Below are 27,030 nucleotides of genomic sequence, written 5' to 3'. Positions count from 1 at the left end.
ATATAACATATTCATCGTTTTTGATAAAGTTAAAGGATCATATGACTGTAAACTGACATGGTCATGACTTTTGAGTACTTTTACTTGTAAGATTCTCTGTCAAAAAAGTCGAAAATTGTTTATACATCATAAATATTGTGTAATTTTTGCTAGCAGGGATATATCTTTTAAAATCGGAAGTTGTCTTTTCTATTCCATTTAACATCCTTCAAGAAAATATAGTTACCATTATCTTCCATATGAACCCAGGTATACAATAAGCATGCATGAAAAATCGTTTGAAATATTTTCAGCCGGATATTTCAGTGTATTACTAACCACCGTGGTTTGCTGAGAGAGCATCTTTTGTTAGACAATAATGTCACAATGTCATTTAAGGCTGAGAAATGCTTACATGCAATTATTGCTAGGCTCCATTGTTTCAAATTCTTGTGTATTAAGTCGAACATACAAACGGTATCCTAGAGGAAATGTATTTAAATTCTTAGTCATACATAAGGCAATACGATATTTAAATGATATCTATTTAATTTTTAAAATGAACCTTCAAATTAAATTAATAGAAACTTATTTTAAGCTGGATATACTCGATTGTTTCGCAGTTGTTTACGAAGCTTGGTTCGTAAATGAATGAGTCTATATTTTAGAATTCGGTTACTTATAATTAGTTCTTCTATTTTGTCATTACAGGTGGTATCGTCTTTTATGTTACAACAGCTGGCTTGTTCGGTTTTCTCAAAGCAACTCGTATTAAAATCACCCGAACAAAACTCCTTTTCTATATCTTCCGACCTACAAAGAGAAGGGATACTCTTTATGAAAGTTGATAAATACATTTAGATTTTGAATACAAATTTTTCAGCATAATAATTATGTTTATAGAATTATTTAGTTCTATGTCTTATGTGTGTGAATAAGGACATATAAACAAACATTACGCAGAACAATAAAATCTGTTTAAGCAATTTAAATGAACCTCTCTACTTTAAAAGTGTTTATTTTAAAACATTAAGAAGTCTTTTATTTATTTTTTTTTTAATTTATTTTATTTGCTACGACATTTTCAGATTTACCTAGTATGATTGATAAGTAAACCTATCAAACAAAGAAAGATTATATACATATCCGCCCGCCACTTAGTTGATTTAATTCTTTACTGCCGAATATACTAGTGAAATTATAAATACAATCGTTTCTCAACTTTTAAGGTGAAAGATTAAATTTAATTTTATTTTGATTCACATGGAATTGATAATAATTGAACACGACTCTGGATTGTGTTACACAGTTAGGATTCTTGATTGGACATGGTGTTGAGTTTGGCCATCTCAAATGAAATTTGATGTACGTCGCAGCCAAAGAGTTACGTTGATTTATGCAGTTATTTATTTGCATGTTCATCTCTCTATATAATTATTGCGTGAACCTGTCAGGGTTATATATTGGTGTGTTTTGGAAGTGTCTATGGGCCTTTCGATATCCTCGGAATCAAGATTCTCGGAACGTCTCGAAAATTTTCGATCATTTATACAGGTAGTTATCTATGTCTTTGATATGGCCCCTCTATGGATAGGCTACCACGTGACATTGTATAGTTCGACAATCAAAGTTCATTTGTAGATTGGAAAGTAAAACAATTAAGACTAGGTTGTAGTAAAAAAAATATTTTATATGTTAGAACCTATTTGTCTTTTGACAAAACATATGTGTTTTAAATACTAGTAATGCGAATGTTTATTAAATATCAAGTATAATGATAACGCAATTATATAATTCATGCTTTGAGACGGTCCCTGTATGCGTTGTGTGTGTAGTATTTAATACAGCGTGCTGTTGTGCATTGTGACAATAAACCTGGGAATAGTTAATGGATATATAATGTCCCAAAATAAACTGATTATTTCTGAACGTTTATCATTTGATATTTTGTATTTCAATCATAGCATGGGAAAATGTTGGAAAGCATGAAGAAAATTAAGAAAACGATATTTCTGTTAAAAATATTTATCTTAGGTCGGAAACACAGTGGTCGGAAAGCAGGAAGATAATTAAACAAAAGGATTTTTCTGTCAAAAATATATAATTTCATTAATAGATACTACCAGACCAAGAGAATATTCGTTATTAAGTTTAAAATTATCTTATATACGTGCATTATGTCTCACAGGTTTGAACAGTCATATTACATTTATGAAAATTAAATGCAACGTATGAGCACCAATGAGCAAAGGATGCGTACCCAAAGTTAGCTAAATATCTAAATTTTAAACAGTCGTGAATGAAAAAATACTTGCATGGTGTCAATTCACAAGGATTTTAAATCCTTGCATCTCACAAAAAACGTAATTAATATTTTACAATTATAATCATAACAAATTTTAATTACTATGTTAATTATTTTATACTGTTTTAGTATGGATTTTCTTATATTTTCTATAGCAATGTATTCATATTTTTGCGCCTGTCCCAAGTCAGGAGCCTCTAGCCTTTGTCAGTCTTGTATTATTTTTAATTTTAGTTTCTTGTGTACAATTTGGAGTTTAGTATGGCGTTCATTATCACTGAACTAGTATATATATTTGTTTAGGGGCCAGCTGAAGGACGCCTCCGGGTGCGGGAATTTCTCGCTGCATTGAAGACCTGTTGGTGACCTTCTGCTGTTGTCTGTTCTATGGTCGGGTTGTTGTCTCTTTGACACATTCCCCATTTCCATTCTCAATTTTATATAGTGGAATGTTAGACTTTAAGAAGAGATTGATTTGATAAATAAAATGTCCATCCGTAAATACTTGACGCTTGTGTTTATTGATATTATATTCTAAATTTTCGGAGAAAATTCATTAACAGGGATGTATGTTAATTATAAAATTTCAATTCTTTTTTGTTTTTTTTTTTTTTTTAATAGATCAACCTTATAGCATCTAAATATTTGCATTATGGTACGATTTTGAAAATTGTATTCATTGTGTTGACCAGCTATCCTACACGTCTTGATTCATTCACATTATACATCACCCTGTTCACACACACACTATTGGTTTGCATTCTCAAAAATTCCGGATAAAATGGCAAAGAATCCGGAGTCAAAACAGTTGAGGTAGGTAGTTTGACATCCGAATTCAACTAATAGATTGATATATGTGATGACGCAAATGCGTATTCTTATCCAAAGTATCAGTGCGTATGCTCTCTATTTACTGTATTTCTTGCGCATAAATACCACGTGCATGCATATATATTAATTTCACTCGTGAATGCGAATTTTCGCTTTTATCAGTATAAATTCAGGACACGGCAGTTAGAGCTTGACATGTGACTTTCAGGCACAGTCATCATTACTTACGGTATTCTGACCTCTAGCTGTTTCTCTTTTCTTTTCTTTTTTTGGGTCAATGTCCTGTTATAAACTTTGACATTTTCGAAATGCTAAGGATTTTCTACCCAAGGAATAGATTACTTTAGATGTATTCGGCAAAACCTTTGTTTTTAAATTTTGGGTCCTGAATTCCTTTCAACTTCGTACTTTATTTGGCCTTTTTAACTTTTTTTATTCGAGCGTCACTGATATTCTTTGTAGACTTAACTCGCGTCTGGCGTACAACATTTTAATCCTGGTATCTTTTTATATCTACATATCTTTTTATATACTAGTAAATTGGTTCTTTTGAGAGTATGTTCAGGTATTCATAAAACTTCTGAAAATAAGATATTTTTCAAAACCAAGTTTTCCTGTAGAATATTAGGATTGATTTAAGCAAAATCAGGAAATCCTTAACATTTGAGATGTTTTATGAGACCAAAATAGGTCTCTATATAAGAGGTCCCAATGAAGCTGGTGTGTTACTCTCAAGAAAAATATACGAAACCTTCTTATAAGTTGCATGCCACAGGGTTTCACTTCACATGGAAATTGGACTTTAAATTTATCTTTACAACATCTATCATGAGTACAGACAGCTTCAATAACTAGTTGAGAATAATTGAAGGCATCCAGGTAACAAAATATGAAGATATGATAGATAAAATAAATGCATCCAGATTATAAAGCAAACTGAGTGCTTAAATTTATATTGCAATTGGTTTGTGCAATTTACAGTAGACATCCCGTTTGTAGAAACTGGGATTAGCAAAAGGGTTTTGAAAAAAGATGTACACTCCCAAGTAATAAATAAAATAGTCGAGCCTTAAAATGTATATACAAATAGTAGCTGTATATTTTTACACTTTTCAGGGGGCCTCGGTGGCCAAGTGGTCTAAGTAGTTCTACTACTGTAATCACTAGCCAGTCAACACTGAGGTTGTGAGTTCGAATCCCGCCCGTGCGGGTGCACTCGACTCCAATCTTAATTGACTAGGATTGTCAGTTTTCCTATCGAAGGTCGGTGGTTTTCTCCGGGCACTCCAGCTTCCTCCACCAATAAAAGCTGGCCGCCACGAAATAGCCCAAATGTGGCGCTTTAAAAGGGCCTTAAAACACCAACAATCAATCAATATATACACTTTTCTATTCACAACTATCCAACATTGCTTTCAACTGACTTGTACAAGAATCTACACACAATTACATGTTTCAATAAAGGTGTTTAACATCATTATTATCTTGTTCTATTCACAGTCAATTATTTCAATTCAAAAGCAAACAAAAAATCAGCAACAATTTTTTGGTGACCAGTCAGCGGTCTTGGGTTCACGTATGGCTTTCCTTTTTTTAAAGAAAGCAACTTGTTTTGTCTTATGGAACATGTACTTACTTTGTCAATGTTTTGTTCAGGGAAATTCTACGAGGATCTGCTACTTTCTTAAGGAACTTCGGACTTTCACCTGACAACGTAGGAGGCACAGAAGTAAGAAACCTAAATAGACAAATAAAAATGTAGTTGTAGGCCTCGGTTAAACAAGACTTTTTAAAACATCGGTCTTTCCTTGAAGCAGATTATGATTTACTGAAGTAAACATATGTATTGATAGTTATCATGGAAATGTAGTTACTTGATGTGTAAGTTGTGAAAACATCGAATTTTTATTCATATCTATTCAAGTCCTACATTTTACCACCTCTAGGTGTTGTTGAACATACCCACGGTAGGTATAGTGTCCGGCTGGGATCGTGGTTTTTCGAGTGATTTGGTCGGGTTTTTTTTAGTGTGACAAATATTTTTCGAGTGAATATGATAAAAAATGTAAACAAACAGACTTCCTTTCTGGTAAACCTAAAGAAAAATATGCTAGAACCTTATATAGACGGTAAAATAGCATTTTTGATAAAAAGATATTATCAACCCTACATTATTTTGTTTTTAAAACGTTTAATTTAGCCTTACAATGCTTTATTTCAAAATATAGATTAAAGCCAGTTTTATACACATACCAATACAAATGTCAACGGAAATCTGCCAATGGAATCTATATATAGATATACAGACACTTTATAAAAATTCTTGATTTTGCATTGAAAAGGCATTTTGAAGAGTAAATTAATTCATTTGTATATGTCCGTGTTTTTTCGAGAGCAGTCCGTGTTTTTTCGAGTGTGTCCTTGTTTTAATGAGTGAAAAAAAAACAAAATTCCTATGGCTTAAAATGTAATATGTCAGTGCATTTACGCTTAAAACAATGAAAAGGTTCAAATAAAGTACTTTTCAAATCACGAAACAATGCAAAACCAGTTTGATAATGCTGTATTAACACGTACATTTCATGAAAAGTCATCGTTCATTTGCATTCAGAAATCTTCCTGTTAGTGTACCGATATGGATTTCATATACCAATACCAGTAAATATTTCGTGATGTAAACAATCTTTATGTGATCTCATGTTGGACTGAGACGTACGTACACATAGTGTGTGAAGCTTGTAAATGTGGTTTTTTACAGATAATATCTCCTTAATGTTTCATTTACTATTTGTCTTTGATGGTAATATTAGCTATCTTGGTGTAATCAGGAGTGCCCATAATTTTACACTGGTGTTGAAAATATATACACCCTGAGGCGCAATCGAATGTCGTATGCATTTGCAACACCGGTGTAAAATTCCGCACACCCCTATTTGCACCAAGATAACGAATTTATTTCTTATTTAGCGTTCGTTTACTTTTTTATTCCCGGGAATAAAATTGAAAAAAAAATCTTATGGCGAACTTCCACTACACATTTTTCAACACCGACATTGATGTGCATTGTCAAATATTATCTGTTTAATTTTTTTTTTATATATTTGCGGATTTCTTATAATATCGTAATACTGTAGGGTTATGGTAAAATGTTTTCAGAACAGAAAGTTATCATTAAATTGAAAATTGTTGAATTTGATCAACATTGTAATCTGTTTTTGTGACTTATTAAGCATGTATAATATTGTCCTTCGCTAAATTACAGTTACAAACAAAAAAAAGTCAGTTTTTAAGCCAAAGAATGTTTTCTTTCTTATTTATATTTTCTTCAAAAAACCCGGACCATTTGTTAAAAAACCCGGACGTTTTAAATGTTGCTCTCGAAAAAACACGGACAATATAAAACACTATATTGTAAGTGAGCTAAAAGGAAATTCTGCGTCGTTTGTGTTCAAAACATGTATAGCATTCAGAATAAGGCGAACAGTCACGAATAAACTATTATACTCGCGAAATAGCAGTAAATCGATTGATCGCATGTAAATTCATTCGAAAAAACCTGATCTACACTCGAAAAAAGTGGACCGATTAACTCGAAAAAACGCGATCTCCGCCGGACACTATACCTACCGTGATACATTAGATTTCGTATAGAAATGTAGTGTCGGACTAAATTTTCAAGGTTAATTCGAAATTATTTGCTTATTGGACAGGTATAAATGGCTAAGATCATCTTTGTTCGAGAAACAAAGATGATGTATTCGCTGATCATGGTACATTTGTACATGTATATGCAGTATCCCATTAAGTGTTTATTGAAAGTAAAAATTCAAAAAGTTCCAACGAAAACTCAATGTCTCGCCTGCTGTCGCTGCTGTCACAGACTTTAAGTGTAATGGTGACTGCCATTTTTTTTGTCAGGAAAATATGAAGAAGAAAAATAAAACACTTTTTCATCAGATTCGTTTTATTGATCTCGATCTTATAGAAGCTTTTGTCCAAGTTTCATTACATTCCATGGAATATTGACAAAGTAATTGATGTCTTAATAAACTAATCCCAGACTATCTAAAACACATTATATTTTCAACTTGCATTATGCTTTCAACTTGCAGTAGCACAATTAGTTGTTGAATAGGCGTTATGGGTTGTGGACTATTGCAATGTTGATATGAATTCGTATTGTTTTTAGATTTTTTCAAACCTATACTTTCATACCGTTATGTGTTGACAATACACTTGCAATTCATGCAGACATGTATTCATATAACGTTATGAGTTGACATACATTTGCAATTCAGACATATATTCATATAACGAGAGTAACGAGTAGACATGTATTCCTATAACATTATGAGTAGACATGTATTCATATAACTTTATGAGTAGACATGTATTCATATAACGTTATGAGTAGACATGTATTCATATAACGTTATGAGTAGACATGTATTCATGTAACGTTATAAGTTGACATACATTTACAATTAAGCCATGTATTCATATAACATGTATTCCTATAACGTTATGAGATGACATACATTTGCAATGGAGATATGTTTTCATATAAGGTTAATAAGGATTCTCTTCACGTAATTGGTTATATGGTCTTATATCTTTCATACAGAATTCTTCGTCCAAATAATACCACAGCTTACATCGTATTCATATAGCATTATGAGACAGCATAATCATTAATGTGTTGTTTGTTATACACAAGTAGTTAGCAATAAAAGATTCTTACAATTGTATATAGACATAACTAATTTTTACCATATTTAGCAAAACGTCGGTTTGTGACCTTGTTCGACGTTTTTTTTAAATTAAATCATGACAATTCGGTTGTACGTGTGCTAATTCTTATGATATGATTTGCTTATCAACAAATACTTGAATTCGATTGGTCCGCTAAAGTTTCTTTTCTAGGTTTACACTTCGATAAACTATGTTGCCTTGTAAAGAAAGTTAAAATCAAAAGAAATAATAAATAACGTTCCGATTTAGAATTATAAGGATTAAGGGGGTACCAAACACTTAATGGGAGTTAACTCTTTAAAAATCAGCTGAACGTTTTAATCATATACTAATAGTAAAGTTCTCAATGATAAAAATTAGTGTTTGTCAAACTGCTATAATCCAATGAAATTATTCCTGTAAATTGTTTGGTTCAAATTTCTTGATTTTTTTATATTTCTATCAACAGGTCCAAGTAACTATTTTATCAAAATTTTATGAAAATTAAACGAGCCAAACCTATCTTAGTGAAAGTGTTGGGTACCCCTTAAACACATTTTTTCTAGAGGTTATTGATGTGTGAATTGTGTCGATGACTCACAAATTAAAAATTCATTTTGTGAGTTAATCGACCAAGTTTACACATCAATAACCTCTAGAAAAAATGAGTTTAATCCTATAATGATCTTTGTCATACCCAGATGTTCTCTGCTTTAAACCGTAGCTATACAAACCCGAGCATCCATATCATGATTCACTTAGATTAAAGGACTGTACTTGTATATATTAAGAGCTTGCATGTGCGTTCATAGCGTAATGAGTTACCATTGCGCTAGGCATGTGTACATATATACAACGTCATGTGTTTAAAATTCGAACAAGATTAGCGAGTTATTTAATAATATTAACTATGAATATAAAAATCAGAAGATGTGGTACGATTGCCAATGAGACAACTCTCCACAAGAGACCAAATGACATTGTATCCGTACAACAGTGTCAAATCTTATATTTGTCATGATTGTACCCTTACAACAGTGTCACATCTTATATTTGTCATTGTATCCCCTTATATACAACTTATTACACCGTCACATCTTACATCCATCCTTGTACCCCATTATATACAACTTATAACACCGCAACATCTAACAGCCATCCGTGTACACCGTTATATACAACTTATCACACCGTCACATCTTACATCCATCCTTGTACACCGTTATATACAACTTATTACATTGGTTGCAATGAATTACATTGATTTCCCAGTGAAATAAAAACCGATAATTTCACATGTGAAATAAACTTGGTTATTTCACTGGTTATTTCACTCCTCTGACGTCATACAACAATAGGCGTTATCAAGACGTCGATAACGTCGGATCAAAACAAATTGTGAATGCGTAGAAAAAGATATAGTTCCTTACATTTTCTACTTTAATTTCATAAAAAAAAACACTTGCCAATGTAATAAAAAGAATAACTAATCAAAGAATTCAAATATCGAAAAATATTCAACTCGTGACCGAACAACACTGATAATTTACTCAAGCGCTACGCGCATTCGTGAATTAATGTGTTGTTCGGTCACTCGTTGAATATTTTTCTCTATTTGAATTCTTCGATTAGTTATTCTATAATTATAACACCGTCACATCACATCCATACTTGTACACCGTTATATACAACTTACTACACTATCACATCTTACATCCATCATTGTACCCTTACAGCAGTGTCACATCTTAGCTTCGCCATTGTACCACGTTATATACAAATTACTACATAAATGTAGTTACAACTTACATCCGTCATTGTACCCCGTTATATACAACTAATGCCACTGTCACATATCATATTTGTCATTCTACCCCGTAAAATACAACTTACTACACCGCCATATCTAACATCTATCATTGTACCCCTTTATATACAGAGTATCACACCGCCACAACTTACATCTATCCTTGTACCCCTATATATACAGAGTATCACACCGCCACATCTAACATCCATCCTTGTACCCCTATATATACAGAGTATCACACCGCCACATCTAACATCCATCCTTATACCCCTATATATACAGAGTACCACACCGCCACATCTAACATCTATCCTTGAACCCTTTTATATACAGAGTATCACACCGCCACATCTAACATCCATCCTTGTACCCTTTTATAAACAGAGTATCACACCGCCACATCTAACATCCATCCTTGTACCCTTTTATATACAGAGTATCACACCGCCACATCTTACATCATCCTTGTACCACTCTATATACAGATTATCATACCGCCACATCAAACATCAATCATTGTACCCTTTATATACAGAGTATCACACCGCCACATCTAAAATATATCCTTGAACCCCTTTATATACAGAGTATCACACCACTACATCTAACATCCATCCTTGTACCCATTTTTATACAGAGTATCATACCGCCACATCCAATATCTATCCTTGTACCCCTTTATATACAGAGTATCACACCGCCATATCTAACATCTACCTTTGTAGCCCTTTATATACAGAGTATCACACCGCCACATCTTACATCCATCCTTGTACCCTTTAATATACAGAGTATCCCACCGCCACATCTAACATCTATCCTTGTACCCCTTTCTATACGGAGTATCATACCGTACAAAATTGTACAAATTATAATTTGTATTTTGACTTTGTATCAATTGTATTTTGTACAAAAAGTGCGTGTACAAATTACAATTTGGACAAAATTTGACTCAAGTTCACTTATAACTTGTACAATAATTTATAGTATGGATTTTGTTATAAAAAAGCATTAATACACACTATAGAATTTTTCATCAATGATCACGAATAAACCTTATTTACAAAATACAAAAATGTTCTTTATCATTTGTTTGAGGATGTGAGTGAATTATGGCATCGGGAATTGCACAACATCTTTTGCTTTTTACATTTACATTTAGAAGTGCTGAACCCCCCTTTGCATTTACATGAAAGAAACCCCTGACGACCAGTTTTTGAAAGTTTTTTTACTGTTTCACGTAGCGAAAGTTGAAGCTCAGGTGCCGTTGCTGCGAATAAAGATATGTCTTTAACAGCTTCAATTTGGTTTCTCGACAAATATCATGTTAACATTTTTACAACTGTTCCAATGCGGTACCCAAATTCTCCAGATTCAATAATTACACCTGAGATATTTCGAGGATTATTTGGGGCACGATCATACTGATGATTTGGTATAATGGCATTATCCCCCACAGCAAGTTCTGATAATTTCCGTTGCGTTTTCTTGGTTAGATATTCAGCTTGGATCTGTTGGCCAGACAGCGCACGCTTCCTGGCATGTATGATTGGTTTTTCAACGTCAGTGTCATGCAAATTGTCACTTGGGCCAATTTCTATTATACTATCAGAATTGTCACTGGGGCCAATTTCTATTACACTATCTGAATTGTCACTGGTGCCAATTTCTATTATATTATATGAATTGTCACTGGGGCCAATTTCTATTAAACTATCAGAATTGTCACTGGGGCCAATTTCTATTAAACTATCAGAATTGTCACTGGGGCCAATTTCTATTATAATATCAGAATTGTCACTGGGGCCAATTTTTATTATTCTATCAGAATTATCACCGGAGCTAATTTCTATTGTACTATCAGAATTAACTGGCATGCATGTATCAATTACATTTTGGGTATTTTTGTATTTTGAAAACAAGGTTTATTGTGTGGTCATTTATTAAAAATTCTATAGTGTGTATCAATTCTTTTTTTATAACAAAATCCATACTATAAATTATTGTACAAGTTATAAGTGAATTTTAGTCAAATTTTGTACAAATTGTAATTTGTACAAGCACTTTTTGTACAAATTACAATTTGCACGAAGTCAAAATACAAATTATAATTTGTACAAAATGATAACTTGTACACAACATATACATAAATAAAACCAGTGACGAGTCCCATAATTAGGATGAATCTTTGATATGAATAAAACATATCGCGTTAGCGAAATTTCATATGGATGAAAGTGATTCTGAGAGAAATTTCAATCTTCAAGAAAAATATGAATTGAAACACGATGTTTTAGTCTGATAACGACATTGTTTATTTCTTAAGAACAATAAGCCATTAAAGTGCAGAGTTTGCAAATACAGCTTCATTTGATTTCATAAAACGTTATGAATAAACTTTTGATTCCGACCAACACCTTTCTATAGGCCTGTGTATTTATAATTTTTTAAGTGCAATAATATCAAAACAAAACAAAATACTGGATAAAAGAAGATGCCAATTTTGTGCATGCATATAACAAAAGGAAGCGTCATTCACAGCAATAATATTCAATTTGTTCATTGCATTTTCGTTCTACACCAGCTAGACATGGTTCCATAGGTACTTGGGAACAGAATATTTTTTCAGCCCTCCCCTTTTTTTCCAAAATCTTTTATATTTTTTTCTATTAATTAGCGGTCATTGTTATATATATTCATGGAAGTATTATATTGTATTGTCAATATAATACTTCCATGATTATATAGTTATAGTATATCAGTGACTGCTGTGGATAGTAAACTTGGAATTGATAGTAAATAGCAAAAACAAGTTACTTGTAGTATATTTATGTTCATATAATACAGAAAAACGCGCAAAATAATTGAAATTAATAGAAAACAAAAAAATAACGGATTTTGGAAAAAAAGGCCGGAGGGCTTAAAAAATTGTCCTTTCCCCAAATACCTATGTATGGTTCGTGTTCAGTGACGTTATGTAGACACATTTGGGTTCCTGACACGTTTGAGAGAAAGGAAAGGTTTCTAGATCTTTAATAAAAAAAAGTGACCTCATTAAAAAAATCGTCAATTGTATCACAAGCTGACCTCGATGAGGTATTAGTTATTGTATGCTTACAAAAATCACATATTCTAGGAATTCACTGTAATATATGTATATACTGTATACACTGTATAGATTTCAACATTATTTGTTTTCAAATACAAACTTGAAAATCGGCGATTTTAAAGAAATAATGTTAACCTTAATGTAATTGTTGATTTAATTTGTAGCCAGAACTAATTATATTTTCCATTCGTAAAACTGTCCCTCCTCGGTCAAATAGAAAATTGGAAAAAATACATACAAGATTCTATTTTCAATGTTTTGTATTCTATATTTTAATGTATATGAATTGATTGTAATAATTAATGTTTGATCTTTTGTTTGTGTGTTGATTGAGGACAATCCAGATTTTGGATAGCATATATCAATAAAATCCTTGTCTGACTTTGACTTTCAAACTTACGATTAATTGCTTGCTCTTTTTATTCTTTCCATGACTGATTATCAAATGATGCAGCAAAAATCGACGAACAATATAAACAGGAAACAAAATCTTATCAAAAGGCGGATAAGCTTTAGAAATAAAATTCCTTTGAACCAACTTTAAAGATTGTGACTTATATGTGTGAAATAGCCGTTGAAGATTTGAAAGAATTACGTTTAGATAAAAATCGCACCAATCTGGTGAAGAACGTTCAATGATAATAATTCTGTTTCAGCAATGTCGTGTCTTATTGTCAAAGATGGATGATAGAAACTTAATTGCATATAAACTATGACTATTCTTGTCTGGCAATGACTGGGAAAAATTACTTTGTCCAAGACAGTATGAAAATAAATATTCTGTCCAACAAAAATGAAGGAGAATGCTAAAAATAGCCGTTAACGTTAACAAATCAGCGCTAGAAATAACTTTAATTCTTCGGAGCTGTATTTTATACCTCCTGTACAAGATTTCAAAACTTCAGCGTTTGACTTTTACTTATTATTTCTTAAATGTCTTGGGCGCACGATTTTTAATCTTCAACACATGACTTTAAATTTCCAAAGAAGTTCCGCCTTTTTTGACATCCAATTATTTGCTATTCTCGAAGGGGAATATTTTTAAATGAATTAATAATCTAGTCTTGCAAAAAATGAAAATGAAAACTCTTTTCCCAAACTATAGGACAATACAGTGTATGAAAGAGAATGAAAATAAAACCGTCTTAACAAAAGATAATAACATAAAAAAGGTAATAATAATTTTATTGGCCAAATAAACGATTGCTCTACAAAAAAAACTAATTAGATGTAGAAAATGTATCACAACTTTTATATGGACAAAACTATTGCTGTTTTCAATACACCTTCACGTCAGATGTTCAGTCTTCGAATTTTTATATATAATGAAAAATAAGAATTAAATAATTCCTATATATCAACAAGAAAAAAATTTCAACAGATAACATATGACGTAGACTTAATGGGTCTGGGGGCACCATGAACCCAAATTAGATATTTGTTTAGAGATGTATATAGGCGAGTGTGGGTGGTAATGGTGGTGGTGGTGTGTGTGTGTGGTGGGGGGGGGGGGGGGGGGAGGTCAGATCATCGTTTCTATATTTCTATATCTTTAATTTTTTTATCATTTCACTGTATTCTTTATTCTTGGATCTGTATTATATTCGTCCTAAATATGCATGAAATATTTGCCACTGGACATTAAGCAATCAACAATCAATCAATCTAGTCTTCATATTTCATCATCTCTTTATTCTGTTATCAAACGGTTTTGGTCCCGCTCCTAATCTAATTTTTTGGCCCAATATTATCTTATCTGTTAACCCGATTCATGTCCTCATAAATGGTGACCCATTCATAGCACCATACATGAGGGTCGTAATTGGGGTACCTTCATGACGAATAACGGTAAAAAAAATCTTGCCAAATGACGTTAACGGTAATTATTGGTGCATGACGATAAAATGTACATTTTCTTATGACGATAAAAAAAATCGACTTATTTTGACGACCTACGTTAAATTATTTCCAAATAATTATTTGAGACCTCTGACGAATCACGATAAGGATACTTTGACGAATCACGATAAAATTTTAACCAATTTGATGCTAACGGTAGCCGAAAATCACCGTTTTTGACGCCTGATGGTAAATGGCATTCCTACCCTCATACACGGTAATTGAAACAAGAAAAATATACTTTTATTAATTTACTGTATGCTTGGACTGATAGATAAATGTATTAGTCCCAGATTATGTCATAAAGTAGGTCTTATAAAATTACAATAGCATTTTATTGATGATTATATATTAGACAATGCCAATTCATTTTTTTGTGGGAAAAGGGGGGGCAAGGTGTTTTAAAAACAAATTGTTGGTTTCCTTTGAAATTTAGAGGGAAAAGAAATAAGACATTTATCTAAATAAATCTTGTATGATATTGAAAATGAAATATTTTGTTGTTGAAGAAAGTCACAAAAAAGACAGTTTCGAGAAAAAAATATAGGTATATTGATCCAATATCCACCCGTTTATAGTATGGATCACATTTCCGACCTTCCGTGAAAAACAGTATATTTTAGTGGCCCCGACAGATATTTGACACACTCTAAGTCTTCCCCTTTTTTACGAACACACTATTCAAGGATCCCTTATTTTAGTTTAACTATCTATATGAAAGTTGCTGCACTCATAAATATTAACTATCGACTGTTATCGACGGATCGATAACTTTACACTAGTAAGTTTGTCTTATGGGTAATTGTTTTTTTCACTGTTGTTTCATTGCTGTCTTGTCGACGAATGCCTGAAATCCCTGTGTCATCATCAATCATGTTAATGGCTATATTTCGGGTAATTCAAACACTCGATTCTTCGCATAGAAACAACTCTTCGTTAATCTGAGCTGAGCATGGAACGAATACTTTATATCACGAACTATAAATGTGGATACAAAAAAAGGAAAAACTAAGCGAAAATTATTAATCCCGTAATGCATGAAAAAATTACTTCAAAGATGGATAATAGAATTATTTGATGACCAGGTACTTTTGGGAACGTTTTCAAGTCTGTAGATTGATGTGCATCACTGGATGACGTTGGGATTTTTCTGGTGAAGGAGAAACTCGTGGTCGTAAGAGGCAGACATTTTTGATGTAGAAAGTAAATTTTATTTCTGATGAGACTCGCAGATTGTAATTCACATTTTAGATACTTGTTTGTCATGTTCGTTTGGAATTAAGTTTTGTATGTGAGAATTTGTCTCGCTGCAATTATCTGATAGTAAATGGGCTGGTGTATTTTTCAGTGTATGTGAGAATTATCTTGCTACACGATGACATAAATCGTATCACAAAATAAATATATAAAGATTGTCTATTTGTTAATGTGCTGGTGTATCTTTCTTCAGGTATGTGAGAATAAACTCGCTACATGTACATGTAAATTCTTAAGTTTGGGTAACATAAACTTGTAAATGACTTCAAATCCAGTATCTGTAAACTTTTCCGACGACAAGTACGACAGTGAAATCGAATGTGGAAATAGACCAGTAAATTCGCCCGACACACCTCTACTGCCTTTGCCAGTTTCAATATCACCTCTGTCTCAGTATTCTGAACATTCTCTAGATACTGATTACCCATGCTCTTATTTATCCGATGAATCTTTGTCGCTCAATCAGTAACGTGATCCTGATATTATTACCTGCTTACTTACTCCATCCCTAAAACTAGTTTTACCTACTTATTTAAATACTAGTACTGCTAATAACGAACAAATGGGGAAATGGCGAACTGTCGGAAATTTAGGGACCATCCTCATGAAAATGCGGCAGTATTTATATCGGAATTTGAGTCTTATGCAACCCTTCATAACATTTCAACATTGGACGATAATCGCAAAATTGCGGCATTGCATTTGCATTTGCATTTGACTGGACCGGCTCTAACCTGATTTAATGCGCTTTCGTCGGAACACAAATCGTCATGGGACAGTATAGTACAGTTGTTCCAGACTAAAGAACAGAGAAACATAGGGATAACATAGAGGCCAGTCAGTTGACGATTTTTGATACAGGTGTTCTCAGTGAAGATTTCATTAATTTTGAAACAAAAAACTGTAGCAAGGAAGTTACAACATAAAGAAATGCTGCGATTCCTGAAAAGCAAAAAAAAAAAAAAAAAAAAAAAACAACAACAAAAGAAGAAAAGAAGAAAAGAAGACACACAAATTTATGGTACGGCGAAGACAACTTTTTTCCATTTGTTCAGTTTACTTGCATGTACACAAAGGTCTGTTTTTAAACAGAGAAAACAGAGAAATATTGGTTAAACAAAGAACCTCCAATATATACAGAGATGTTATGTTATGACACTTGTAGTTTTGTCGCTACACATGCGCATAAATTATTTTCAATTCAATCGTACTAGTTTAAACCGATCTTTTTAAATTTATAACTTAAAAATTGCGTTCACCTTTAAAGTTAGATCGATTCAAACTATACTACCTCTTTTGGTGTTTTAGTTTAGACCGATTGAAGATCGATTCAAAGCGTTCACATTAGCCCTTATTAGAGCATTTGCATTATTCACGTATTTGCTGGCGTATCCGTATCGACGTATCGTATAACACGTATATGAGGAAAGGTTAAATTAAGCCAGGTTGGTCCCGATGAAGATATTTTTTAATGCAAAACATACAATAAGAATAGTTAATCGTATATAAAAAGTCACATACCTATAATACTAATAAACCCAATATAAGATTAAATGAACAAATTGGTTCTTCGGGCCGCAAGAGCTGCACACAAACAAACAACCCTACTTAAAGTATCCCTATGACGTCTGTAAAACGTTCCAACAACTCTAAAAAGTTTGAGTAACCGAATAACATGCTCTACATAGACACGATACCTTCTCACAACACGGTTAAAATGTCTTAAACTTCGCCTACGGGCAAACGGACGTCGATTGATTTGAGCTGAAGTGAATGGTGTTATCAAGGGACGTCTCGATGGATATATGCAGTCGCCAAGTAAAAAACAGTGTAGCGGAATAGGGAGCTGTCCGTTTACGGAAATCTCCTACATCAGAGCAAACGATTGAGCATCGTTAGTATGTCCTAAAAGTCCAGACTCTACATGTCGTATTCGCAATTCATTGTCAATAACAACTTGCGTATGTATGCAATGAAAACGACGATTACCACTGTAATACATCTGTTGTATTTCGTTGTTCGGGCGATATATTTCGTGCGAGGTGCCATTTATACAACCTACGACCACGGGAATATATCTCCATCTGCCCCGCATACCCAACCATTCCTCGCTGCTTGGGCAAGTTATAGTATGGCATAAATGAGCCTCAAGTAATTGCCAGGATGCGTGAACAATGCGTGATGTTTGGGAAATGCTCAAGTCAAAGATCAGAGAAAGTTGATTCATCAAAGGGTATGATTTCAACCACATAAATGTCATCAACAACTGATTTCGGCGATCAATCCGGGAGGGTCTACGTCGGGTAGTAGGAAGCATATTCTGATAAAATGAATATTAAATATCTAAAAATGTTTCTGTTGTTTCCCGTGTCGAATTATAAAATTGGCGACGTCGCAGAATTAATGATCCAAACACATTTCTCCCCTGGCGGTGTGGAAATGGGGGATCATCCCAAAATAATAAGTTTCTAGAATTTGTCATAGAACGTTCTGGTGGAGCGGTAATCATCGAAAACAATTCATTCAAATCTACATCAATAGACGATGAAAAGTTTCAGAGCATTTCAAGGACTTGCAAAACGAAGTCCATACCGGCATCATTTCTAGAAGAAGAATGAAGAAGGAACCAAAATATAACAAATACCATTCTACGTTGATCCTAAAACAATAAGGAAAATATAAATAAACATTATAAAACACACAAATAGCTTTTATTTTCTTAATCTCTCTGATCAAAATATATTTTTATTCGCAAAGGTGAATGTTGTAAAAAAAAAAAGGGGGCATTAAAATTGAACGTTTTGGATACGTTTTTCTGAATCGAGTACACCCTCATTCTTAAATCAGATATATGAGGCTCTGAATGTTGATTGTGTCTGATTGTTTGAGTTGATCAATTTATATCAAAGAAGTTATAAAATCCGAGTTTATATCAAAAAATGTATTTTAATAGCGATATATACTAAATTTTTTTTTCCTGAAGAAAAGATCCTTGAGTTATGGTAGTGTTTGACAAAAGTTAGAAACTATCCTCGTGCGCCCATTTTACACGTATCCGCGTACGTATCAGAAACCGTCAGCACGAGTGCACCTTACAGACGTAGACAACTTGAATACATGTCGAATAAAGATATGAGTATGTATTTTATGTGTTTACTGTACTTTATTTACGATTTTTAGATGTATAATATTAATAGTATACTTGACAATATAAATGTAAATAGTACATACCATAATTGATGCTAAATACAGTTTCCAGTGAAGAAAAGGTGTGCTGGATTTGATTGATACTCTCAGTCCGAAGCAATTGAGCAACCCCAACCCCTTTTTTCGGCAACTTGTATTTCATTTTTCATTCTTATTTTGTAAAACACAATAAAAAAAACTCATCTGTCTCTAGCGTCTCTCATTATTGAGAAACTAAAAATGATTGTACAAATTAACCATTTGTTATTAGTCATATCATTTTAAAGGGGATGGGTTGCATTATTCTAAAAATCCTGATCATCGAAATAGCACACGAGGGGCGGATGCATGATTTGCTATTTAGAGGTGCACGTCTATGGAAAATATAGGATAAAACAAATTAGGAAAATAATAAAAAAAAAAAAAAAAAAAAATAATAATAATAATTAAGGATTATGTACCCTTGTGTTGATTCAATGCTAAACATAAGGAAATTTTATAGAAAATCCACAGCCTTTCCCCTTGTACTCTCATTTTTGGCAATTCGGTGCTTGATAGATCGAGATTATTGCATGCAGTGCTACAATGATTTCCAATAAGACAAGTTTATAAATTTAGATATTGGTTAAAACTAATATAAATAAGGACAAATCCAAGTACACTTTCTAGGGTGCGCTCGACTTTAGTGACTCAGCACGAGGTTTTTAGGAATTTAAAGGTTGTTTAGGAATTTTTGTAAACGATAAATGCTAGCACATCATAAAAAAACAAGTGAGTAACCTATCTTTAAAATTTTATAACAAAAAACTCTTTTTTAAAGTCTGTGGATTTTCTACAAAAATCTTGTTTTATTTGCCACAAAATCCCCTTTTTCTATTAAACACAATGAAACAATTAATAATAATGCTTTGCACGAAGTTTCCCCTGAGTTCATGTTCAAAATGGTCCATCTCTATTATTCATTATTTTTGCTGTTATGATACTATTGCGGTTTAAAAATTTCGTAATTTCTTGGCTACAGAAGGGGTCATAAACCTTAAATGCGTTCTAAGGGGATGGCGCACGCCTTCAATGCCCCCGTCTGGATATCCACAAAAAGTAGTTCATGTTTTTCACACTGTTACGAGTGAAAAATACATAAAAGAGATGAAAATGAATATTTCTTGAAGATTTAATTTTGTGATTGAAAGGGATGTAGAAAACAGGAAAATTAAACTATCCAAGCAACATGTGCCAGTTACAGCAATAAAACGGACGATCCCATTATTTGGACATGGGGAAATTGTCATCAAAGTTGTTCTTCCGTCTGATTGATAAATATAAAAAACAAAATGTGGTGTGATAGCAAATGAGACAACTCTCCACAAGAGACCAAAATGACACAGAAATTAACAACTATAGGTCACCATACGGCCTTCAACCCGCCGTCAACGTCTATAAACCTAACGTCCACATCTCATAACCAACATCCACATCTCACAACCCGCCGTCAACATCTCGCAAGCAGTCCTCCGCCTCTCTTAATCAGTCCTCTACATCTCACATCAGGCCACAACAACCAGCGTCTCGCAGAATTCCAGCCCCAATACACAATATCAACGAGAGAGTTCGCCGTCATTTAAGGGATCTAGATGGAGTCGCTCAGCCTGATCAGCAACATCAGGAATCCTCAGACGATGATGTGCGTCTTGGAATGGAAGACGCATGGCCAGAAATATTGAAAGATCCTGCAAGATTTCCACAAGACAATTGATGCGGAAAAATGAAATTTTGAGGCACAAAATGTTGAAATATTTTTATAGATATCGACATGATATCTTTGGAATCTCTTCATCAGGCTCTTCCGATACTGAGTCCATGGAATAATGTACATTGGTATTAAATATAACAAAATATACATGAAATGCTTGTTCAATTTAGTGGTAAGGGAACGAACTTTTAACAGATTGGGGTTTGTGTTCTTTCATTTGTTTAAAAAATATATAGAACACAGAATAAAGGATGCTGACAGGGACGGATATAACGTCCGTGTGCCTCCTTTAAAACACTAATAAAATTGAGAATTGAAATGGGTAATATGTCAAAGAGACAACAACCGGACCAAACGGCAGAAAACAACCGAAGGCTACCAATGGGTCTTCAACGCAGCGAGAAAATCCAGCCCCCAGAGGTGGGCCTCATCTGGCCCCTAAATACAAATGTGTACTAGTTCAGTGAAAATGGGCGTCATCCTCGACTTCAAAACATATAAATGAACTAAAATTAAAAGAAAAAAACATACAAGACTAACAAAGGTCAGAGGCTCCTGACTTGGGACATGCGGTGGGGTTAAACATGTTTTGATAGATCTCAACCTCCCCTATAACTCTAGCCAATGTAGAATAAAGAAACATACAGAAATAAGCACAATAAAACTCAGTGTAAAAGAATTCCGAATCCGATGTCAGAACAGGCAACAAAAGAAACTAAACAAAATGACAATGATACATAAATTAACAAAGGACTACTAGCAGTTACTGATATGCCAGCTCCAGACCTCAATTAAATAATATTATTAAATGTTTTTCCTTTTTAAACTGAATAGCTGCAAAATATGAAGAATTTGATGAAAGTATACTAAATTCCAAAAAAAAAAATGTGTAGAATACACAAATGATGTTATAGAATAGCCACTTTTTTTTTAAAGACAAAGCATACAAAAATGCAGCCCCACTTACCCAAATCAATACCTTTGTGTCGTAAGAACTTTAAATAGCTGGAATTTAGGGGAAATACATACAGGAACAGATTTAGATATAAACTGTGGTAGTAAAGCAACAATCATAACTTGTATAGCAATCAGTGGTGGATCCAGATTTTTTTTAGAAGGGAGATGGGGATGGGGATAGTCTCGCTTAATTTTACGGTTTTACAAGCAGTTTGATAATGGGGCCCGGACCATATTCTGCCAAAATTCAATGAGAATATTTAAATAAATCCTAGATAAGGGGGGACCGGGCCCCTTGTTCCCCCTCTTAACCTGCCTCTGGCAATACACACACTTTTATTGATACATAATGTTCCTGTAAATTTTCGTAGGCAAGGTGTGTTCGATTTGATCCTTTCATATTTGTATATAAAAAAGATACACTTATCACACACAGTTCTTAAATACGAAGCATGTATGTTCCTGATCTTATAAAAGCAATGCCTATTTAGTGTTTTAACTATATATCATCAATATTTGGTTCATATTTTACATCTGTTTAGTTTTAATTGAGGTCGGGACTAAAACATTATTTTATACAAATCTGCCCGATACGTATACGTCGATCCGTGCACGTATATAGATACGTGAATAATGCAAATGCTCTATTACGACGACGACGACAACGACGACGCCGACGACGCCAATGTCATACCAATATACGACCGCAAATCGTATAAAAATTGTGCTCATTGTCAAATAAACAGATCTAAAGTGAACCGATCTAGTTTAAAACAATTGTGAACGGGGTCTAACTCTATGGATTTGCATGAAATTGTACGACAAGTTCGCATACTACACAAGGAAGATTAGGGTCGATTTTAGGTTTATGGCCTCAACCATTAAGGAATAAGGAGCCAAAAACAAGACTTTTATAATACTTTGTGCAAATTGCTTTAATAATCACCCTCGCTATTCTCATTCGAATAGTTTCTTAGGTTCTTTGCGATACGGAATCTAATCGTGTTTTTAGATTTTTGATATTGGACCATGTTTTCAGGTTGGACCAAATCGGGGTCCAAAATTAAACTTTGTTGAATTCATAAAAAAAAAGGAATTCGTGGGGTTCTTTGATATGCAAAATCTAAAAGTGCATTTGGATTTTCAATTTTTAGGCCTCGTTTTCAAATTGGTCTACATTTTTTTCCAAAGGGTCCAAAATTAAAATTACTTTGAAATTGAATTTAACAAACAATTAATTCTTGAGGTTCTTTGATATCCTAAATCTAAACATGTATTTAGATTTTTTTATTTTGAGTCTAATTTTTAAATTGTCAGAAAGTTTTTGTTTGATTTCAACAAAAAATGAATTTATTGGGTATTTTGATATGCTGGATTTAGCTTTTGAATTTTGGGCTCGTTATCAAATTGGTCTACATTGAGGTCCAAAGGGTCCAAATTTAACTTTGCTTGATTGCGGTGTCAAATATTTAATCACAATCCTCATTCAGAACTGTATCAAACGCGAATGTTTTGTTTATACTTGCATCGTCAAGCTGCGACCTACAGAGCATTTTATTTTAAAAAAGCACGTGTTGGCCAAGCCCCACTTTTTAATACACTTCACGATGGACAACTAGGGATGTATTGGACACCCTCAACACCCTCAACACCACATAAAATCAGCTCAAAATAATGATTCATTTACTCTTGCTTAATGAAGAGGAGTAATTTAGTGGTCTGTCCATGCATCAATCCGCTGTCATGGGCAATTTCATTTGAATCAGCAAAGAAATTTAAAGAAAACCTTAGAATTCACTTTATTTTATAATGATCTTCATAAAAATATGTTAACCCCTTTATTATTATGCCAACTTCGATAATGCTGAAAAAAGGTTTGGAAAGTCTCGATTCGCTTCTGTGCATTCCTGTCAAAATGTGTTATCAAATAATGTTATGAGCCTTCAATTTAGGTTACAGTATATAATATTGAGATTCATCATGCTTTTATGAAATAGATCTAGGAATTTAAACTTAATTGTGTGTATAACACATCACTATGTTATCGCATAATGTTATATGAATATAATGTAATCTGTGGTATGATCCAGGACGAATGATGCTGTATAAAGCATAGAACTCGTAACGGTAAGACAATTCATATATTTTATCAAACAGTATGTCAGCTCTTAACGTTTAGGTTCCAATTGTGGATCAAAACGTCGTATATACCCCGGCAGTTTCCTGAATATATACTGACATCTCTGTGTTTTTTATCCAATCACAAAACTCGACACATTTGTAATCCGTAATATAAATACATATCCAAATTGGAAATGTATGTCAACTCGTAACGTTATGTGAATACATATATATTATTAATTCAAAACGTTATGTGAATACATATCTAAATTGGAAATGTTTGTTTAAGGAATGACTGTAATATTTTTTCTGTCTATAAAGAAATAACATAAACAATATGGTGCACTCTGAATAACCCGCGTAGCGGGTTATTTAAAAGTGTGCATCACATTTTTTATGTTATTTCGAATATAAAAAATATTAAAGTCATTTCTTATAATTTAATTCTAAAAAGGAGTAAATCATGATAAAAACGTTGATGACGTCGCGGTCACATGACAAAATTTTGTCTATGAGCTGATAGACAAAACACTTTCAACCAATCAGAAGACGTGTTACATCCAAAATTAAATTATCAACTCATAATGCTATAACTTATACGAATACATATCTTAATTGCAAATGTATGTCAACTCAAAACGTTATATGAATACATTTATATTATAAATTCAAAACGTTATGTGAATACATATCTCAATTGGAAATGTTTGTCAACTCATAAAGTTATAACTTATACATATACATATCTCAATTGGAAATGTATGTCAACTCATAACGTTATATGAATACATGTCTACTTATAATGTTCTATGAATACATGTCTACTCCTAACGTTATGTGAATACATATCTAAATGAAAAATGTATGTCAACTCATAACGTTATATGAATATATGTCTCCTTATAATGTTATATGAATACATGTCTACTCATAACGTTATATGAATACATGTCTGCATGAATTGCAGGTGTATGCAAACTCATAACGTTATGGAAGTATCTGCTAGTAATCTAGAAAAAATGCGAATCCATATCTACATTGCAATTTTCTATAACTCAAAACGCTATTTCAACACTCAATTCTGCCACTGCAAGTTGAAAGCATAATGTAAGTTGAAAATATAATGTGTTCTAAATGTTACTGCAAAAATACTAAGACCATTTATCCGTAATACTGAAAAATGAGGAAAACAATATTTTCAAATTGTGCACCAAACATTATCTTTTAATCTTAAAAACCTTTGCCAAAGTTTCCTAAAATTATATGAAGCTTGTGACATGGAATTCGAAAATGAGTAGAACAAGAATAAATATCTGTGACTGTTATTTAAAAAATATTGTGTCGGATCAGTCGCTTTCAGGTCACATGACTGTTGTACTTAGTTTTTTTTTCAGATAAAGTGTAATCGCTCATTGTGTCGGATCAGTCGCTTTCATATCATCTGACCGTAGTTATACTGGTTTTTCAGAAAGAGTGCCATCACCCAATACTTGTCGAACATGACTACTAATATGCTTATAAATCTCTAACAGCCATGCAAACAAGGCAACCAATTACCAAGGTTCTTATCGTTAGACGGAAGAGGTACATCTAGGCGTACTACATAAATCAGCTACACTATATTATGGCGATTGTAAAGGTTATCGCTCGAAAGGTCTTACTGTAAGACGGAAGAAAGTACACGATAAGCATATCACATACGGAAGAAGTACATGATAAGCATATCACTTACGGAAGAAGTACATGATAAGCATATCACTTACGGAAGAAGTACATATATGTATAAGGGTATCATATAAACCAGCTACCCTTTTTGGTTAGAGGTTTAAAAAGTTATTGTTTTAAAATATTATTAATGTTGAAATATTTATATATAATTTAGCTTTTTAACATACTGTAGAAATAGATGGAACAAGGCAATCGCTATACATTTTAAAGGCACATTTTATCAAGTAAATGCTTATTATTTCCTTTTTGTTACTTTGACATCTACAAAAGAAACCACGAAAAAAGTATTCGTGTCCTCTGTTGATTTTTCAAATTCTTTTTATAAAAAAATCGTTTTGATAAATAATTTCTTTTCACATACTATATTTAATGTTTATCTTCATCTATGAGACACATATATGCAATGTACATACATTAAACAAAACAGGGATACAAGGGATATGCATCCTATAGGCAACGTTTCATTTGTGTAGATAGAATATAACATTAACGGGACCAATTTACCTGCATCAGATGCGCATTTCGACTAGTAATGTCTATTCAGTGATGCTCGTGGACAACATATTTTGGACAAAGAATCGAAGCTATGCATGAGGCTGAAATATAGGCCTTAATTTAAAATGGTTCTCTCAGCAAGATGTATCATGAGTCACAAATTTCAATAAAGCAATATCCATATTTCAATGCCAGTACCGAAGTAATGGGGACAAACAGTCCACCAACAAGGGTATCGACTTGTTGTGTTATAAGCATTAATGATCGATTCAAACTATGTGAGTGAATTTTTGTTGATTTTAGCAATCGCCAGAAACTTTACATAGTTTACTTTCATTTTATTTATAAACAATGCACATACTGAATCACCACATACCTGCTGAAGGGTTTTGTTTAAGTAAAACCGCACCTAGTCTTTCTTTGTCACCGCAGATATAGTGATAGAACGAGTAAAATACCAATTGAACCTTTTTTAAAACGAATAGCGTTAGTATTTTGTAGATTGGAACTATTGGCTATAGTTGTCTTATTGGCAATCATACCACATCTCCAAATGTTACTTATATTCATAGTATCTTTAATGAAGATGGCGTCTTTTTTCTGTTTTATAGTATACATACCTTTTCATCCATTTGCATTTTTACTTTATGAAATATGAAAGGCAAAAACGCTTAATGGCCACCACAATAATAAAACTTACGAGAGTTTTGTTTGTTGGTACCCTTTTTTAGCTCGAAATAAATCATTGGGACACTCAGACTGAATCGATGGCCCTTTCTTGTCATAATTTTCAGATGGTTTCACTCCAAGCGGTGCAACTTTTGCAAATTGTATTTTCTTCATTGCGTTAACGTGTTCAAACGTCTTCTACT

General features: G+C 33.0%; 1 long non-coding RNA gene across 1 annotated transcript; it reads right to left on the bottom strand.

Annotated features, from left to right (window-relative positions):
- Window positions 1–533: 533 nt before the first annotated feature.
- On the bottom strand, window positions 534–27,030 carry LOC127726506 (uncharacterized). The gene is made up of 3 exons (XR_007993548.1): window positions 26,859–27,030; window positions 4,752–4,853; window positions 534–792 (listed from the first exon to the last, which is right to left on the bottom strand). It is a non-coding gene; the product is annotated as an uncharacterized LOC127726506 (long non-coding RNA).

Source organism: Mytilus californianus, unplaced genomic scaffold (assembly GCF_021869535.1).
Source record: "Mytilus californianus isolate M0D057914Y unplaced genomic scaffold, xbMytCali1.0.p SCAF_1, whole genome shotgun sequence".
Classification (NCBI taxonomy): domain Eukaryota; kingdom Metazoa; phylum Mollusca; class Bivalvia; order Mytilida; family Mytilidae; genus Mytilus; species Mytilus californianus.
The sequence above is the reverse complement of the archived record's forward strand: the minus strand, read 5'-3'. Positions and strand labels throughout refer to the sequence as shown.